This window comes from Danio rerio, chromosome 19, assembly GCF_049306965.1.
Source record: "Danio rerio strain Tuebingen ecotype United States chromosome 19, GRCz12tu, whole genome shotgun sequence".
Lineage (NCBI taxonomy): Eukaryota > Metazoa > Chordata > Actinopteri > Cypriniformes > Danionidae > Danio > Danio rerio.
This window is the reverse complement of record NC_133194.1, coordinates 7101768-7122500: the sequence shown is the minus strand read 5'-3', so window position 1 is coordinate 7122500 and position 20733 is coordinate 7101768. Positions and strand designations below refer to the sequence as shown.

The 20733-nt window shown below is 36.6% G+C and overlaps 1 protein-coding gene and 1 long non-coding RNA gene across 3 annotated transcripts in view; both read left to right on the top strand.

Moving 5' to 3' along the window:
- Positions 1–20733, top strand: part of erf (Ets2 repressor factor) — a 52100-nt gene that overhangs the window by 13271 nt on the left and 18096 nt on the right. The window lies entirely within an intron of this gene.
- LOC141379000 (uncharacterized) lies at positions 5843–10653 on the top strand. The gene is made up of 2 exons (XR_012394881.1): positions 5843–5893; positions 6131–10653. It is a non-coding gene; the product is annotated as an uncharacterized lncRNA (long non-coding RNA).

Genomic DNA, 20733 nt, shown 5'->3' with positions numbered 1-20733 from the left:
GCTCAAGGTTTGAACGATGCTGTTATAACAACTATTTTGTAGTATATCTATGAGTCAACATTTGCTAACTCGGCTGATTTTGCATATCAGTTGAATTCTCGTCCCCATCCCCCAATCAACAGGTAAATCTCACAATAGGGACACCAACTGAGTGCGTCTTCAAACGTGCTGCGACAAGTAGCTGAGCTTTGTGTTAAATGCTATCTTTTAGACGTTGGTGCTGCAGAATTGTTTTAAATCCTGTTTTCAGCATCATGGAAATTGCAGGGTTCGCAAGTGTATACGCCTCGTTTTTCAATACTTGCATGGCTTTGCACAGGGTAGGTACGCCGTCTATCGCTAGTCGCAGCCACGTAGAAATGCCAGTAATAGAACAATGATCTCCAACAACTGGACGAAGAAGAATTAGAATCAAAGCCCACAACTGGGAGGGAACAGCGTAGAGGATTTAGCAAGCCGTCTTCTCAACAGACCAATAATAGGGAGCGCAGCGATGGGCGGGACAGACACACTTGATGTTTATTGCTCAGCAAAGTCAGTTTAAGTCTGCGTTTCTGTTTTTGGCGACTCTGGAGAAGAGTTCTCCTGGTCAGTCCTGCCCAACCCTGTATAATCTGGCACAGGCAGGGTGATGGCAGTTAAAATTAGCTGCTCTGAATGAGCTTAGAGCATCAAGGGGAAAACGCTGAGCTTGATGATTGTAGCCAGATTCAGTCTGGCTGACTTCCACCTGCCCTCCAAGACCAGGAGGGTGAGGTTCACATTTGCTTCCCTGAAGTCATCAGTATTACCATGCAGAGTTTTGCTGGTTTGTTTCCACTGATTGGTATGGTATGAGTTGGTATGGGTCACCTTTTATCAGGCTTGTGTTTTCACTGCCAAAAGGGTACCAATGGTGGTGTTCAGACGACATCATTCTCACTCGAGGGAATGTCTGCAGTAAAGCTGTACGGGTCGATCACACATCGTATGAGAAGCACTTCTCACAAAACAGATGCTTTATACACATAAATACTTGTGTATTGATGTTTACTAACCTTACTATAAACAGGATTTGATTATAACTACAGATCAATGATGATATGAAATAATCTACTGTAATGTCTGCAATTATATGAAATATATAAATGCAACATATATGAACACATACAGACCCTTACAGTCTCTGATATGTTACCAAAACTACACACAGCGTACAATTAGTCCTTATTTGGGTGAAACAACAACATGCAACCTATAGCTAGGCCCACCCAGAATCTGCGCGCGCAGAATTCCGCAGATTTTTAGCCCATCATTTATTTTATTTACTTGAGTAAATGTTTGTAAATCTATATTTATTCAGTTTTTTTTTATATAAATTTCAGTAATATTATTGACTTATGTGAAAATGATTACCTGATTTATGTACAATGCAGTTTGTACAGTACTATTTTCTGTCTTTTAATAGATATATTATATGACAAACTTGCTTTATTTACCAAATAAAGAATCTAATTGGATTTGCATTTTAAACATTAAATAAAAGTTAAAAAGATATAATTTTTTATTTCATATATTAAGGTTTTAGTTATGATTCTCCTAAAATAATTCCTCAGAAATCTGCAGATTTTTACCAAAATTCTCCGCAGAAATAACAAAAAATGTCCGCAGATTCCGTCTGGCCCTACCTATAGCCCACAGTTACCCCTCGTCTGTATCTTTAATCTTCACCAGCACATGAAACCTCTTGTTAGAGAGTAATTCCGTCATTCCGAGTAATAGTCCAAAGGGTAATGATGATAGTTAAACATGGCAGTTTGTTCATCTTTTAGGTTGATGAAAGAATCATTTGCTCTTTTGTTTTTTCAGGCTTCTCCTTTGTTTTTTCACGCTTCACTCTCGTGGTTGTTAGTTTCTGAAAGGATTGAGTGTCAGAAGCACTTTAAAAATCCTGCATTATTATCAACAGCTCAAGAAGTTTATTTCAAAAATAGACGCGCACACAAGCAAGTGAATCCACTTTGGATGGCCTCGTAAACAACTGCGGGGCACAGGGTAGATTCTGCTCTTCTTTTCGGCTTTGTGGCTGTTCATCAAGACGACGACAGTTTGTTTGAGCTCGGGTCAACCATGACTTGCTATTATATGTATATATTGCAGATCCCCTAGTTTTTCACGAAAAGTCATTAATTTTTGCAAGCCTGCAAAATTCTTAATTTAAACGCAAAATAATCACGAAATATTTAAATGGCATCAAATTCCTAAATATATTATCAAATTCTATTTATTTCAGTTTGCATTTAGTTGTTTTATGTGACTTACAGACGTGGCAAATGCAGCTTGAGATATATATTTGATTCTCTGTCGAAAAATTACATTAATATGTAATTTTAATGTAATTTATATTATAATTTATATATATATATATATATATATATATATATATATATATATATATATATATATATATTTTTTTTTTTTTTTTTTTTTTTTTCAGAATTGTCACCAAATTTTTGGGAATTACCACCACAAAATTTGTCATTTTTATTGCAAAAGAACTAGAAGGTCTGATTATTACGGCGTAGCGTCTGCTGTGTATTTAAAAATGGCGCTTCCTTTGTTTTCATTCTCCTGGCTTGTGCACGAGTGAGCAACGTTTTTCTATAAACTAATAGCGTTCAGCTGCGCATTTTGCTCTGTATTTTGGTACCCTTTTGTTGTGCTAGGTACCCTTTCGAAAAGGTACCCAAAAAGTTTTACGGTACGGTTTGCTTTTTGGTATCTTTTGAAAGTGGAAAAGCACACTCGGTTAAAACAGGCCATTAAAAGGTTAGTGAACCCCCACCTCCCAAAAACATTCCGTCATCAATTGCTCACCCTCATGTCTTTACAAACCTGTGACTTTCCAAAAAGAGATGTCTTCATCCCAGTTCAGTGCATACTTCTTCCTTTAAATTTAGAATGACATGAGGCTGAGTAACTGATGACGTGTTTTTCTTGTGGTGAACTATCTTTTTATCCTGGTTAAAGGTTGTTTTTAGCCCTATGTAGAGGCAGCATCTGAGTTGACCTCTGTGGCATAAACATCTTATCAGTTTTTTTGGGGGGTTTCCTTATCTAGAACCGGTATCTGGAACCGGAAAAATCAAGCAGATCTGCACTGGTTTTCCTCTGATTGATCTTCTCTGCCCATGACTAAGTGCGAACAGAAGTGGGGGAAGGAAAAGAAAATCGGTTAAAAGTTCATGTAGAAGTGGCTCCCTGGAGGAGATAAAGCCGGGATGAAAGCTTTACTGTGATAAGATATTAGAAATCCACGTCTTGCTGATAAAACGTAATGCCACTATCACCCTTGCAACCTCGGCGGTTCTAATGACTTTTGCTCGGCTGCATGAGTGAAGGCCACTGGAGTGTGTGATTTAACACTCTGATGAAGAGAACATGATGGCTGGGAGACTTTTAAGATTGAATCGGAGAGATTCCACATTACCAGTGAACGAAAGGGCTTGCTTTCATTACTTTCTTTAACTTGGTTCTATTTTGCACCAGTGCGTCTTGTTTTTAATATCTCAAAGTGAACAAATTGAACTTTTAGTTTGCAGATGCTATTTACATTTGCTTTTCAATAGATTTCATGCAATTTGAGACTGCATAGAGGAATATCATTTGTGATTGATTAATTTAAGTGATAGGGGTAGCACTGTTGAATCTACCACTCAGTCCCGATCTGTGCTCCAATTTGAGTCATTAAATGCTGAGTGGCTTCCAATACAGTCTTCATCCTGCTTGTGTAGTTCTATAGATTCCACTACAGGTTACAAATATAATGATGAATGAAAAAGTTGAGGTGGAACCTAAATGCTTTCTTTGGCTATTACTTAAAGATGTTTTCTGTCACTGTTTGCTTAGTCTGCATTAATGCATTCAGTTTAAAGCTGCACAATAAAAACTATAAAAAAATTGTGATCTCGATTCAAACCAGTGATGCATGAATGATAAATGAAAATGATTTGTATATGTTTATTAATTCTTCAAAGAGCTGCATTTAAATAGTTTTTGATCAAGAGAGATTCAGTTTTTACACTTTTTTCAGTTAGTTACAAATAATTAAATAACACAGCAGGGTTCAACGCTAAGGATTTTTTTCTACTGGCCCGATCGGACCAGTGGTTCAGATTTTTACTTGCCTCGCAAATATTGTCACTGGCACCACCAAAAAAAGTTATTAGCTATTGCTTAGCCACAAATAAAAAAAATGTCAAAATGTTTGTAAATCTAGAATTTAAATATTTAAAAAATGTTAAAGTGTTTTGCAAACAAAAGTAGCAAAATGTGCAGGTATTTTATTGCAAAACAACGGATGACTGACCTGCCAAACTAACGGCAAACTATACAAAACATTACTTTTTTTTTTTGTCGTGGTTTACCCTCGTAAATGTCTGCCTCCAAGACGTTAGAGACAAATGTTTTCCTTTAGCATCATCACTTGATGTTGCCGCCATGTTGCTGTCTCTTAGCTTTATTGGTTGTTACGGAAAAAAAAAGAACATGCTCACAACAGCCAATCAGATAAGAGGAACCAAGAAGGTAGCATTTGAAAAACACAAACGGTTTCTCTATTCTGACTGTATTTGCACGCAATTGACAAATAGTCGCAGGCAAATCAAACTTTAGTTACAGGGCATTAGTGGCCCGATCGGGCCAGTAACGATCCTGTCTACTGTCCCGAGCATCTCACACGTTGGCCCCGGGCCATCGGGCAGACCTTATTGTTAAGCCCTGCACAGAAGTACTGGGGGAACAGTTTATATTTCAGATATAAACACTGATGTTTATGGTAAAGATTAAAATGATCGTTTAATGGAACTTGATGCTGGGAAATGTCGCATTAACATTATGTAACCAGTGGGTGGCGACAAACAACCATCTAAATTATGTCACTGAATAGGGTATATGCCGAGCTAGTGCTGTTCCCATGCTGATACACTTCCGGTGACCTGTTATTGTGAACTTTTTTCTCATTTTATACGGTTCCTTATACAGCATCGATGTTGTAATGTCATTAAAATACATTCAGTTAAATAAACTTTTGCATTTATGTAGTGCTCAAGCGTAAAACGAGACAAAAAGCCGTTTACTCGCACGCGCCCGTCAGAATCGGCAGGCTAACGCAGGAGCTCCATTGAATATACTGGGGTAAAATAAATGCTCATATTATTAAGATATGGCGGGGGAAATGTAAATTAACGCAGTGCTTCTTGTACAATCTGAGACCCACTTTAAATCGGATATCACTCAGCTAGTGGAGATCGCTGATTTTTTTAAAGAAAACAGACCTTAAACGCACCGGATTTTGCATTGCCATTCAATTCGCCGGAAGCGCTTAACCCATGGGCAAATTAAAAGTCCTATTAGCATGCTTCGGCATATACCCCATAGGTTTTCAAAAATGATCCACCTATATTAAAACAAAGTTTTATGTGTGACTTGTAGCGTGAACATTACTGGCTTGGGATGGACATCACATCTTAACCAATAAGAACCTGAAAACTTTTCCACGTGGCTAGTTGATGAAACCAAAGATATTCATAACCACCGAAAAGTTGAATTGTGTTATTACCATAGTACAGTGTTTTAATTTAGCATTTTTCAATCTCGGTCCTCACAACCAGGATTCAAAATAGACCTTTTATAACTATTTAAAAATGTGTCGAAAGTGCGAGGTGTGCAGATTTCTCTAACAATTTCAGCTTTCATAGCTTCATAGCTTTCATTGCTTTCATAGCTAAGCAGTAACTGCACTCTGCAAGGAACCACCAATGACAAACCTTTGCTGTAGCGCTGATAATAGATTTATTTACAGGGAAAGGAAACATCTGATGTGATCTGTTTGTGTGCCCTGCGTTCGTCTGAGGTAATTAGTCTACTTTATAACTGAAGTATGCATAATACCTATGGTGCATGCTGTGGCGTTACACAAATCTCCTAATGAACATTCTGAATTGGAGTAAAGCAGAGATGCCAAAACTAGGGCCTGTGGGCCAAAGCTGGCTCCTGGTAACCTTTGATTTGGCCCACCATCCAGTCTGAGAAGGGACTGATGGGAGGGTTGGGAGCGAATGCCTTTAACTGAGATTGTCGTTTCTAATAGGGTTGTGCTGATAGACGATGCCATCGTTCATCGCCGATGGCCGACAAACTTCATGATCCTGAGCCGGCATCATGATCCATCGCCCCGCCCCACATTGATATTGATATACAAGTTATTATTTGCATGTCATCTTAAAAGCAATAACGGCCTTTTCATGTGCTGTTAAATTTTACATATAGCTGCTGCTTGCACGGCTGACAGTATCCTGAGGATTAAATGAAGGATTAAACAGCCTCTCTCGCGCTAAATGTGTAGATTCAGAGGCAACCGCTGTTACCTGCAAACCCCATCCCACAGACTTTGCAGTAAATGGCTTTAGTTATTTTCATAGCTAACTTGAAGCCACTGGAAGTCTTTTATCCAGTCTTAGAATAGTGTAAATTGTGGATTAACATTCAGCACATGATCACTAATAAGATGTGCTATTATTAGTAACTGTGGGTGAATCTGTCAGTGTTATTTTTACTCTCTCATCTTTAGCGCTTTGGATTTTTGCAGTTGTAGTTGCTAAAGGCAGAAGGCATTGATTTGGTGATTGACAGCTGATATTAACCAATCATTCGTGTTCAGGTTCTAGAGCAGTGGGCCAATAAGAAGAGCACAAAGGCGGGGCAAGCACTGCGGGCTTTTTCACCTTAGCAAGTTCACATAACAACTGTTTATATGTTTCTGAGTGCTGCGTTTGGCGGTTTTAGGTGCAAAGATGCGTTCTGCATAAATGTCGCCTAAATCCGCGCACACGGTGAGGATTTTGCTGTGAAAAAAAATGAAAATGTATGCACTACAGTGAACTCCAATTGAACTCTCGTCTTCTACACCAGCTGTGGGAAAAGCCATTAGAACGACACAGATCACGGTATATTATATATAATATATTAATGCCAGAGTTCCGCAGAAAAAAAAATATTGACAGGTTGTAATTCGTTTGTAACTTTATTTATTTATGGTATGGTTGTGGGTAAGTCCACACGGAATCTGCATGCGATGAATTCCGCAGATTTTCCACAGAATTCCGCAGATTTTTAGCCCATTATTAATTCTGTTTATTTACTTGAGTAAATGTGTAAATCTGAATTTATTCCGTTTTTATTCAGTATTTTATTACTTTTTATTTAATATATTAAGGTTTTAGTTAGGATACTCTGCTGGATACTCCCAAAATAATTCCGCAGAAATTCAAAGGATTTTTACCAAAATTCTCAGCAGAAATAGCAAAAAACATCCGCAGATTCAGTCTGGCCATGGTTAACAATTTATTAATTCGTTATGAAGTAATTGGTATTTAACAGCGACTTCCAGCCCCTGAGGTGCCAAAGGATCGAACACCTGCAGCGCATATTAGATTTACTTCTAAAAGGCTTACAGTAAGATTATATATTAAATACATTCACAAATACGAAAACGAACAAGGTTTTTGCTATAATTGTTGTTAGTTTCAGTCAGTTTTGTATGTACACAATACAGTAGTAGTTAGTTCTAGTTTTTAAAAAAAAAATCGTTTTTATTTTTATTTCAGTTACAAACAATTATTTTACATTTTAGTTTTCGTTTTTTCTTTCGTTTTCGTTAACTATAATAACCTTGCCTGGCAGTGGCAGATAGCTTTGGTTTTAAATGTAATTTGTTTGAATCAATATATTTTAGCTCAGGACTAGTGCTATAAAAATATCTATTGTTTAAAGTTACTACACTTTGTTGTTTCTATACCAGATACACTGCTTTTGTACACATGTATTTAAGCATTTGCTTTCCTACACATCCACCGTTTTTGCTTGACTGACAATAAACTTTTGTACGGCTAAATCATTGGATTTCTAAGAATGGCAGTATCAGGTGAGGAAAGATATGTGGTAACTTCATTGATGTTGATTTGAATATAATAAAATTCATAAACATAAAGTCTTATAAGAATCTCTAGCAAAACTCCAGGATTTTCCCATAAACATTTCAATGAGTGACCTATAATGGGTTAAGTTTTTGGCCATAATTTGCAACAAAGCACATCTTCTGATTTGTCAGGTATGTTCACCTCACATATTGAAGCCAATTTTGGAAGTTTTTGAGTGTCACAAGGTACAAGATGTGCTCTGATGTCTCGGAAAGGTCTTTTTTGACACTCACAGACCCTTTAAGTGAGTGCACGCGCAGTTCAGAAGACCTGCACAGGCCTGTTGGTAAGGATTGTTTGGCAGGCGGCCGTCGCAGGCTGCTCCTCATGCTCAGCAGTCCTCACATAGCAGGAAAATTGGCCCAGAAACGCGCCCTGCCTGACCATTTATGGTTGATTTAATCATATCCCTACGAGGAACTCCCCTGTGACGCGTCTGGTTTCTGTCTGGGCAGAGTTGGCCGTCGCGCTGCGGCGTCCCGGACATCTGGAGCGCTGTCTCCACCGCCGTGTGCCGGTAACTGGAGTTTTTTGGTCTCGCTAGTGTTGACATGAAGATTGTAGACATGAAAATAACAGCTACTAGATGTTTAGCTTATGGAGCCGCAGCTGTGAAAGTATTAGACATAGCTAATGGCTCCTCCTTGGCAATGGCGTTTGGGACACAACGCGCTCCTCAGTGTCTGCTTGGGTGGGAAATACCCTCGTGGTGTGACATGGGTGGCAGGATGACCTAGAGGCTCACATAACGCCTAGGATAACACGCGGGCGCAAACATAATCAAACACTTGATCCCTTTTGCCCTCAGTTTGTTCTTATTTGGGTTAAAGTGTTCCCAAAACACCTGTCCAAGTACGCAGTACTGCACGCTTGAGATCAAGGAGACAGATTATGCCTATTTTGACTATAATGTAGACTGTTGGCACAGGTTGCTTGTTGCATTATTTTCATAACGGTGGTATAGTGGAGTCTGTGCTCGTGGAAAAGTCTAGATGCTTTAAAGTTTTTCTCAGGCTGTTTTTTTTTTTTGCACTTAACTGTTAAGTAACAAATGCCAATATTTTATTAATAAAAAAAGGAATAATGCCTTATATTGGTTCAGTGTTGGTGTTCTCATTCAGTTTATTGTTGTTTTTTATTTATTTGTGTTGGTATTGGTGGCTATTGGATATACAGTTAAAGTCAGAATTATTAGCCCTCCTGAATTATTAGAGCCCCTGTTTGATTTTTTCCCCCAATTTCTGTTTAATGGAGAGAAGATTTCCTAAACACATTTCTAATAACTGTTTTTTTTTTATATTTGCCAAGACAGTGAATAATATTTTCCCATATATTTTTCGTGACACTTCTACACATTTCTAAACATTATAGTTTTAAAAACTCATTTCTAATAACAAAATTATTTTATCTTTGTCATGATGACAGTAAATAATATTTGACTAGATATTTTTCGTGACACTTCTATACAGCTTAAAGTGACATTTAAAGGCTTAACTGGGTTAATTAGGTTAACTAGGCAGGTTAGAGTGATTAGTCAAGTTATTGTATAACGATTATTTGTTTTGTAGACTATCTGAAAAAAAAATAGCTTAAAGGGGTTAATAATTTTGTCTTTAAAATGGTGTTTAAAAATTTAAAACTGCTTTTATTCTAGCTGAAATAAAACAAATAAGACTTTCTCCGGAAGAAATAATATTATCAGACATGCTGTGAAAATTCCCTTGCCCTGTTTAACATAATTTGGAAAATTTAAAAAAACTTAAAAAACATTTAAAGGGGGGCTAATAATTCTGACTTCAACTGTATATATATTTAATAAACTGCTCTATAACTACTCTAAACTCTAATGCTGAATAATATGCAAGGACAATAATGTCAAATGTCTGTGATTTTATCTGTGAAAAAATTTGCCCATTTATCAATGACAAAGTGCTCATCATATTTAGGTACACCTCTCACAAATCTACCTTTTAAATACATATTATTAGTAATACATACAACGTTATATTTGTGCATATACATTAAAACAGTCGGTACTGAAGCCAAATCCGAAGCTTATCTAACAAAATAACTTTCGATATTGGTCCAAAAACTTGTTCACGCAAATTTACGTTATAGAAAAATATTAAATGCAAAATTAGAAAAGAGGAAAAATCAAGAAATCAATTGAAGCCAAAAAAATGTTAAAATTAAGTTAAATTTTATAGGTTAATTTAATTTAGCTTGAATTCAATTGTATTATCTTTCAATGTCTAAATATGTTTGGTGACTAAAATATTATTTTAATAAATATATCTGTTTAATGACTCTGTTTAGTTTAAATGCACCAATATACACTGAGAAATGGATCAAAATATTCATTTTCTAAATGGGGTGTACTCAATTATGCTGAGCACTGTATATTAGGGCTGACATTGGAAACAGCTGAAATTCCAATATTTTATTTCTCTGTGATGCATATTGCGATCATCGAGTATAATTTTAAGTGATGAATAATTCTATTTGAAAAGAATGAATAAATTCAGAATATATTCATATGAAAATGTGATGATTTTGTCTTTTGATGGCTTCTGTATTTTGGTGAAAACTTTATTTCATGGCACGGTTAATAAATCTAAGTTACAAATTAAATAAATGCTTTATGGTTTTTATGAGAGTTTAACAGTATTTAGGTACACAAATTTAATAATTCAATGCAAAATAAATAACACTGTATAATAGTCATTTGATAAATACTCTATTGATCTTTCTTGAAGTTACTAAGCTTTTAACTGACTTAAAATGCCTATATAGTCACTGGCCTTAAAACACTTGCAAATTACACATTTTGTTTGGTAACTTTATGGTTAAACTTTGCCATTACACCACAATCAGGTATGTTTTAAAGTCCTGCTTAACTACAATCCAGACCCAACATTGCAGATCATGTGATGTTACTATTGCGGTTATGCACATTACGATATTGATGCTGAAACAATATTTTGTGCCACTCTTAGTTAAAATATTTAAAAATTCATTATTTAAAACTTGTGTTAAATGTGATTTTAGTATTTATCTTTTTGTTTTTTGTATGTATTATTTAATAACTTTTTAAAATACTCCACTGGTTTGCTGTCTGCAGTGTTTTTAAAAAGTTTTAGCATGTTTGTCATTTGCGATATTTTAGTTTTTTTCTCTTAAATTTATATTTTTAGTTTCTTTTATTTCCAGGTAAAATATTTTAGTGTTAACTTTAATAACACTTTGTCATTCTCTACAAATCTTTTAGCACTTGTTTATTGTAGCTGCCAATGTTGCATTTCACACTTACAACTCTGCTAAACTAAATCAACTCTTGTTATTGTGAAGATGCTTTGCTCTCAGTAAACCTGTTGCTGATGCCTGTTCTGTCACTTCTTTTGACTCATGTTTGCACATCGCCATGCGTCTATGAACTTCAGCAGTGGCCCTGACGGAAATAGCCTGCTGTGATCAATCAACCTTGACTTATTTACAGTTAAAGTGATAAACCCCTTGTTACACACACACACACACACACACACACAGCGTAGTGTACAGTAACATGTTATTGTTCAGTCAAATGAGCTGGTTGTGCCACATGTCACCAAATACTAATCCAAAATAAAGCTCCGTTGCAATGTGTTCTTTGCAACCACTTAATGTAAAGCACGTTTATTGACTAAACCTTACTGTTAAAAGCAGTTTCAAGAAAAAAAATGTTTTTTCGTCTAAATATCCAACAGCCACTAGAACGATTATATATTTCTAAATATAGGATCGACTTTTTAAAAGTTTTTAAACGTCTTTTTCCTGCTAATATTTGAGCGGATTCTTAAACGGTGCTAATTGTCCATTGTGTTCACATGCACAACAGATATGACTGTGATTAGTTGTAAAGATCATTGGTTTACCACGCTCCACTACTGTTCACCAAGTACAAACTGAAATACAGAGAATCTGGAGTGTTTCAAAACAATGTTGAATGTTGATCAGCTGATCTGTCTTATTTACTGTCCGTGTAGCTGTGTTCGCACTCAACAGTTCTTAAATATAAGAAGGACACATTTAAAAAAAAAATTCAGCACTGATTGTTACCGGAATCAACGCTTTTGACAAACCTAATGTCATGCGGACTTGTGCTATTTCGAAGAAAGTTTAAATCCAGAAAATAAGGAATTTTAACTAGTGACAAAGACAGAGTATTGTTTTGCCATGCTATTGTTCTGTCACATCCTCAGTTTTTGATTGTTTTTTTATATTAAACATGGAAATACTAAAGACGCTTCAATATGTTGTGGGTTTTATTAGACTGTGAAAAGCAGCATTATAACAGAACTTTTTTAAAGATTTATTTTTGGCCTTTTCCCTTTATAGGACAGTAATGGGACAGGACTCCAGTTAACTCCAGCTGTATCTCTTTTTGGCAACAACTCTTATTACGTAAAAAGTGGCATATTCCACAATCTGACATTGGGCTTCGGTAGCAGCTATCTAAATAAAATGAGAATGTTGACTCCTGAAAGATTTGCCATGTTTTAAGCCTACTTCATAAGCAATTTTAACTAGGACAGAGACCGTGTATTGTTTTGCCATGGTCACCTTCAGGGGAGGTGGATTTTAGTCGCACTGTTAAGTGGTAAAGTGTAGAAGCTTTGGATACACACATCGGTATAGCATCATTTTTTGTGACACTATGCAACAATTATTACTATTTAGTTACAGTGAGGGTTTGGTTTAGGCGTAGGTGTTAATAAAATGCAATTTAATGGCTTATTTATTTAATAATATGACAAATGCTCTGTATAATCACTGTTTTTTCGTTAATATGAGGGTTGGGGGTGGTAGATTTTTAATAAAGTACAATTATTTGGTATTTTCATTATTAATGTAAATAATACTGGTTAACCACAGCTGTATCTCTTTTTGGCAACAACTATATCACGTAAAAAGTGGCATATTCCACAGCCTGACATTTGGCTTCAGTAACAGCTATTTAACTAAAATGAAAATGTTGACTTCAGAAAGATTTGCCATGTTTTAGTAGTACAACGACGACTTCTGATTTCTCAGTCGTTTAATGTTAATGCTTAGGTAAGCCTACTTCATAAGTAATTTTAACTAGGACAGAGACCGTGTATTGTTTTGTCATGATCACCTTCAGGGGAGGTGGATTTTAGTCGCACTGTTAAGTGGTAAAGTGTAAAAGCTTTGGATACACACATCGGTATTGCATAATTTTTTGTGACACTATGCAACAATTATTACAGTGAGGATTTGGTTTAGGCGTAGGTGTTAATAAAATGCAATTTAATGGCTTATTTAATTAATGATATGTCAAATACTCTGTATAATTACTGTTTTTTCATTAATATGAGGGTTGGGGGTGGTAAATTTTTAATAAAGTACAATTATTGGGTATTTTCATTAATAATATAAAAAATACTCGTTAACCACAGCTGTATCCCTTTTTGGCAACAACTATATTACGTAAAAAGTGGCATATTCCACAACCTGACATTTGGCTTCGGTAACAGCTATTTGACTAATATGAAAATGTTGACTTCAAGGCACTTCTAATGTCTTAGTTTGTGACGCCTTTAATGTTAATGCATAGGTAAGCCTACTTCATTACATATTAAACTAGCATCCATTTTGCAACCAAGTGCAACTGTAAACCTTTGCACTGTGGCGGCAGCACTTTATTAGCATTGATGGAAAATCAATAAAATTCATTTGGAAGCACTTAAAGTAGTTGTAGCAATTAGTCGAGCAAATGAACACCTACTTCAGTGCAAGCATGACCTGTTGAAGTCAGCCGTGTAAGCAAAGCAGATAAGAACGCAGCATTTTTTTGGTATCATTCGTCCACTTTCTCAGCATTTTTCCTCGTCTCGTCGGTGTCCTCAAGAAACTCACACCGCTGGCCTGACCCTACGGTTGGTAACTAGAGATTAACCAGCAGGGTATCAGCACACCTTCTCCAGTTAGCACCGCATCGGCTGCTCCAATGGATCAGAGCGCTTTTTATTTGCTTTGGGGGTGAAAGAGATGAAGCGTAGGGATTTACGTGCCTGTCTGCTGCCTGTTAGGGGCAACAACCCTGAACCTTTCCTGTCATGCTTGGCAAGAGGAGGCATGACTGTGTTGTGGGCAGCAGAATCCACACAGACACACACACACAGTGTGTTATGTAAGAGTGCATGGCGGTGATCATGTGAGGGCTGCAGGCTAGCGCTGCGCATCTACAGATGACTGGCCGGCGCTTTGATCCTCTCCTCTCAACCTGGAGTGTTTGTTCTCTGTTTCTGGTTGACTCGCTCCCTCCATATCTTCACCCTTTCTCCGTCTGTCTGACTGTTATCCAGTGATCGCCTTATTCTGCTCAGTGCGATTCATTCTTTCTTGTGTAAAGATTAGTTTGGAGCAAGAATGGATGATAACTGAAATATTGGTGCTGTATTAGCACTCCATGTTGTTTTCCACCTTCAATACTTAAGGTATTTCAAGTTGAATTAATGTAAATAAATCTTTTATTATTATTATTATTATTAGTAGTAGTATTATTATTAGGGATGACCCGATCAGATATTTTGCCTTCGAGTCATTTGATTTTGAGTATCTACCGAAATCGAAACTCGATCTGATACTTTTAGAATTAGGGATGGGTATCGTCAAGGTTTTAACGGTATTACTACTTTTATTGATACCACTTATCTGTTTGGTACTTTAACGCAGTGGTCCCCAACCACCGGGCCACGGATCGGTACCGGTCCGTGGAACAATTGGTACCGGGCCACATAAGAAATCATAAATTATTTCTGTAGAAAATATTCCCCCCCGCGACTTGGTTTCTTCCACTCACCCCCGCCATCTCACGTGAAATGGACTATGCCAAAATCCACCATGGAGCGGGAAGAACGATCGCTAGAATACCTCAGTGGTGGTTGTTGATAGTTTAAAGTTATAAAACAGGTATTATAGAATCCAAGTCATCAGAGCATTTAAGGATTGTGCATATATGTGTGCGTGCATCGATAAGTAAGTACCCGGAATCATTGCAATCTAAATGGAGTTTCACATAATCATACTCATTAGGGCTGTAACATGCCAATGCATACATTTAATTCGGCTATACGGTTGTATAATTGTTAATATGTTCGTCAGTTGAGATGTTTGGCACAGATGTTATGTATTTGATGCATATAAACCTTGATTGAAACATAAGCGATAGTGCAACTAGCGCATGCGCACTGAGTTATTCATGATTAACCTGGATGCACGAGCGCAGCAGCTGTGTCCACGTGAAGACACCCTCCTACATGTTTGCCTTTTCTGGCAGAAGTCGGGATCTTTTTTGGTTTCTTGTGCTCCCTGCAGTTGAAAATACCCTCTTTTAGTTGCAAAATGCAGATAAATAATCAGATAATGATTATGATTTTATATTAACGCATTCACATAAATGAGTTACCGGTGTTTTGGGAGTTAACAATGTAAAAATAAGCAGTTTATTTGAGATGTTCTTAATAGGAATAGTTAACTATTAAGTTATATTTGTAAATATAGTAATGGAAAAGCATTTTTAATGTTTAAGATTTATTTAGGCTACTGCTGAAAAAATACTGTTTACATTGTAACCAAATGTGTGTGTTTAATAATCTATTACTAGTGTACTAATTTACAGAGCCCTTATGTGCTAGCATAACAACACTTTGCTATGGCAATTTTGTCGTCTTCAACTTTGTAATACCTCCAGACCGCAGACATACTTGCGCTTTCCACTTCAAGCTGCTTCCGTGTTCTACTTTGCCGGCATTTAACCAATAGGGTCTCTGCAACAAAGTGAAGTCAAGAAAGAGGTCTAACTGTGTGCTTTCATCATTAACTTCAATATTCTTTAATAAAAAAAAAAAACTAAGTGAAAATTCAACAAAATGTAATAAATCAGGGCTGTGTAATGAGCAGTAGTGTGGATTTCAATCAATTTCCTCAATGTTTTTGGTCTGAATTGGATATATTTATTTGTCTTTCGTGCTTGGTCGTGCCCAACTGTGTCAAGGTTTTCTTTCCTTTAATTTTAGTCAATTGGTGAAGTTTGTTCCTCTCCACTGTTGCCACTAGCCTGCTTGGTTTGGGACTTGTGGATTTGCTCTTCAGTGTTTGGACTTTCAGCAGTTTAAGTTAAACCAAATTGAACTGAACTAAACTGAACTTCAGCAGTTTCAGTTTACTAGAACTTCTTTTTACTTGGTAGCACCGGTGCTCCCAACTTCAAATATTTAGGAGCACCAAAAAAATTTTAGGAGCACCAGAAAAAATTTAGGAGCACTTACCAAAAATGAATGAGCACAGCTGGAAATTGTTTTTTAAAGGATTTATTGTATTTTAAAACAACATTAATAGGACTGACAAAAACCAGAAACAACTATCTGACTAAAGCTGCGAAAACATTGATATTTGTGAGCAATAATTCCAAAATGAATGTCTAATAATTAGGCTATAGAATATAAATTATGGTAAAAAATGACAATAATAGTAACAATGAATTACATTTCTCATTATGATACTGCCTTGAATGTGCATGAATGTAGGTTATCTGCTATAAAAAGTGTTACTTTATGAAAAATAATTGTATAGTTTGCATCAAACAAAAATGAAGCATTGCTGTAAGAAATATTGATTTTGTACTGCTGTTTTTATATGCATGTCAATTTAATAAATAATATTTCTGCTACAAAACAAACAAAAGATTATAATAAATCATTCAATTCAATGATAAAAGCTGCAAAGCAGTCATCAGTAAATAAATAAAAAATAATATACACCTCAAAAAAGAATAGACAAAAGAAAGTAAGTAAAGTCTCACTTCTATCACTCTTTAAAAGTTTTGGTTTCAGTTTGTGTCTATTTAAAGGTTCAGTCTGAGCTGATCTTCATTTTTCTGTGTTAGTGGAAAAGCTGGCGAGTCAGCCGACCCAATTTATGAGCAGGCAGAGCAGGATTCTTGCGCTAACCATCGGCGCAATACCGGTCTTTGTTATGAGCCGCAGTTTCAGTGTAAACTTAGTAAAGGCGAGCTTCTTTGGCGATGATGTGTTCAGTATTAGATTTGACTTTTAGCGAACATTTGCGCTGAACACGCAGTGAATGCAACGCATGGAGATTCGGGCGCCTTCTCCAAGAAGCGCGTACTCGATTGATCTCAGCTGGCGGATCATTATTCACCACGTGACGAGTCATGATTGCTTTCATCTGCGCCTCACCTTTAGGTGGGGTTTGCAAACCTGTGTGCTTTAAGTTTTTACTCTTCAGCCGTTTGCATTTCCCGTGGTCTTAAAAGCTCCTTCCCTGTCACCTGACAGTGGAATACCTTGAGTGAATGACAGCTAATATGAACCATTATAGCGGCAGGGAAGAGCGATTCAGCACGTTTTTACAAAAAATCAAAACAGGTCGCTCTACAACCATTATCTGCAGTCGCACTAATGTGCCCAAATATATTATGAGGTCGCATAGATTAATTTTCGGGCGCATATGTGACCAAAATGGTCGCAATTTCGAGCCCTGAAACATGAATAGAATTTAATTTCTCTACAATCGTGTGTAGTTTTTGAAAATCATTGCATAATACTATATGATAATAATATATAATAATGGCACAGTAGGTAGTGCTGTCGCCTCACAGAAAGAAGGTAGCTGGTTCGAGCCTCAGCTGGCTCAGTTGGCATTTCTGTGTAGACTATGCATGTTCTCCCCGTGTTGGCGTGGGTTTCCTTCGGGTCTCCGATTTCCCCCACAACTCTAAAGACGTGGTACAGGTGGTTTGGGTAAGCTAAAATTATCCATAGTGTATGTGTGTGAATGAGAGTGTATGGGTGTTTCCCAGTGATGGGTTGCAGCTGAAAGGGCATCCGCTACGTAAAACATATGTTGTATAAGTTGGCGGTTCATTCCGCTGTGGCGACCCCAGATTAATAAAGGAACTAAGCCGAAAAGAAAATGAATAAATGAATATATAATAACAATTTTTTTTGTTGCCGTGCTAGAACTTCATTGACAGTGATTCACTGACATATGTGTACCTAAATGAAGCAGCCTCAAGGTTTCGCCCAGATGAATGAGATCTATATTGCCCCGAGAGTATGTGGAACACACAAACATGCCGTTGAAGGCTTTTGTTGTATTTTTCGTCGGAGGCGTTCTCATTATCGCAAACAACACTGACTCATTCGACACAGCTCGGATCAATGCAACCAACTGCGGATTGGATACGCGAATGAGCGCCGCAGTGCCCCGTATCATTCGGCCGCCAGTATTTTTCAGCTCTGTGCGAGGCAGAGTGACAATGTCGATTGTAAGTGGAACATTTAGGCAGCAGAGCCGCTTGTGGTTCTTTTGTATTACTCATCCTGCACACATTCATGCTGGCACACACTCGTACCTCTTTTTTTTCCCTGTCGCCACCATCATTAGTAGATGGAGAACGACCTTTTCCTCTGCCTAAATATAGAGCCCACAAAGAATAGGAGGAAGGGAGGGAAGTGGGGGAGAGATGGAGAGAAACAGAACGAATGAGCGCGGGGGCACTAAACATTTCAGAGCCTTTAAATACAGACCAGAGACGCAGAGGACGGCGTTTTTTGTTTTCTTTTCGTACTTGCGTCACGGCTTCACCATAAAAAAAGAGCTGTTGCAGCTGAACGCTAATGGCAAACAGAGACGGCAGCAATAGGTGCAGTTTTCAGAGACTTCACGTACTGAAACTGAACGCGAACAAAGCCAAGATGGATATTAGCGTCCGATTTCCTTGAACTTGCATGTAATGTTCAGTCAGACATTCGTCAGCCGGTTTGTTTGTTCATGCCGGTACAGTTTGTACAGGTGCTATCATGTAAGGCTTATGTCACTTTGTTTTTGTACGTGTGTACTGGGCCACTGTCAAGCAAGGGTTTCGTCTGGCGGTCTCCTGACTCCAAACCCATTAGTGGCAGTAACTGTCAGAGAAACAGCAGTCCCAGAAGAGCCCGCAGACACTGGGGACGTGCCTGTTTTAGCTGTTGTTGCGCTTTGATTGAGTGTGTTTGTGTGCACGTGCTAAGTTGTCTTGTGGTCTTGTGTGAAAAAAACGAGTGTCTTATGGTGCACTGGTTTGTTTGAAAGTACCTCAAAGCGGTTTCTTGTAAAGTCATTCCTCGGCCCTCCCCAGAGTCGAACATTTAGCTCGCGTCTGGGGTTTATTTTATGTCCCCTTTTCTTATTAAAAATGTCTACCTGTTGATCGTCACCATATTGGCTCTTTGTGAGAGGGAAACCTCACTGTTTCTGCTGCTAGTTTTAAGAGGTTTTGTAAAAACTTCTAAGGCTGTATATAATAAAATTTGGCACGCAGCTAGTCCTTCTGTCTTCAGCTTATTGGGAACGTTTCCAAGTATTTTAATAGTTGCAAAATGTGAAGGTATTTTTGTCGAAGCCACTTATCTGTTGTGTAGTGATAAAAGGAACTTGACTTTATGAAAGGTTTATCCAAAAATAAAGGCTCTTCATTTACACAAATCAGGTCACTGCAAACTTGTATGTCTGTGTAGTGTAAGTCCAACGTTGGACCAAAATAAATCTCTATATGTGTGTATATATATATATATGTATATGTGTGTGTGTATATATATATATATATATATATATATATATATATATATATATATATATATGTATATATATGTGTGTGTGTATGTATATATGTGTATATATATATATATATATATATATATATATATATATATATATATATATATATATATGTATATATATATACACACACACACACACACACACATATATATACACATATATATATATATATATATATATATATATATATATATATATATATATATATATATATATATATATATATATATATGTATATATATATATGTATTTTTATTTTATTTTTTTACAAAAAGGAAGATAGTGATACAGGTTTAAAACAATGAGCAAAAAAAATTACAGTGGGGGTATAAGTATTCAACATGTCAACATTTTCCTCGGAAAATATATTTCTAAAGGTACTGTTGAATTTAAGTCTTAACCGGATGTTGGCAACAACCCAATAAATGCATATATACAATGAAAACAATATTTAGTTTACAAATGAAGTTATGTGTAATAAAATTAAATGACACCGGAAAAAAGTATTGAAAATCATTGTAAATGAATATCAGCTGCTTCAGTCCAACATCTACATCAGCAGAATTTCAGCAAGACAGTGAACCAAAACACAGCCAACAAAACTCTCAAATGCTTTCAGAGAAAGAGAATCAAGCTGTAGAATGGCCCAGCCAATCCCCCGACTTAAATCCAATAGAAAATACAAAATCAAGCTCAGATTTGATAGACGAGACCCACAGAACCATCAAGATTTTTACGTTCTGTTAGGGTTGTGCAATTTGGCCTAAAATAAAAATCTCAATTAATTGAACATTTTAACTCAATTACGATTAATAAGCGATTATTTTATTTATTTTATCTTTTGCCCTCATAGTTCACTGACATGTTTTCTACAGTAAATATGATCACATATCACAAGTGAGAGATTTCTGAATGAAGGGTGCATTACTTTAAAATAACTGAAGGAAACGCACACTATCTACTATCTGTGATTATTTATTGAACATCAAGGATAAACAACTGAAATTAAAGCACACAATGCCAAAAAGAA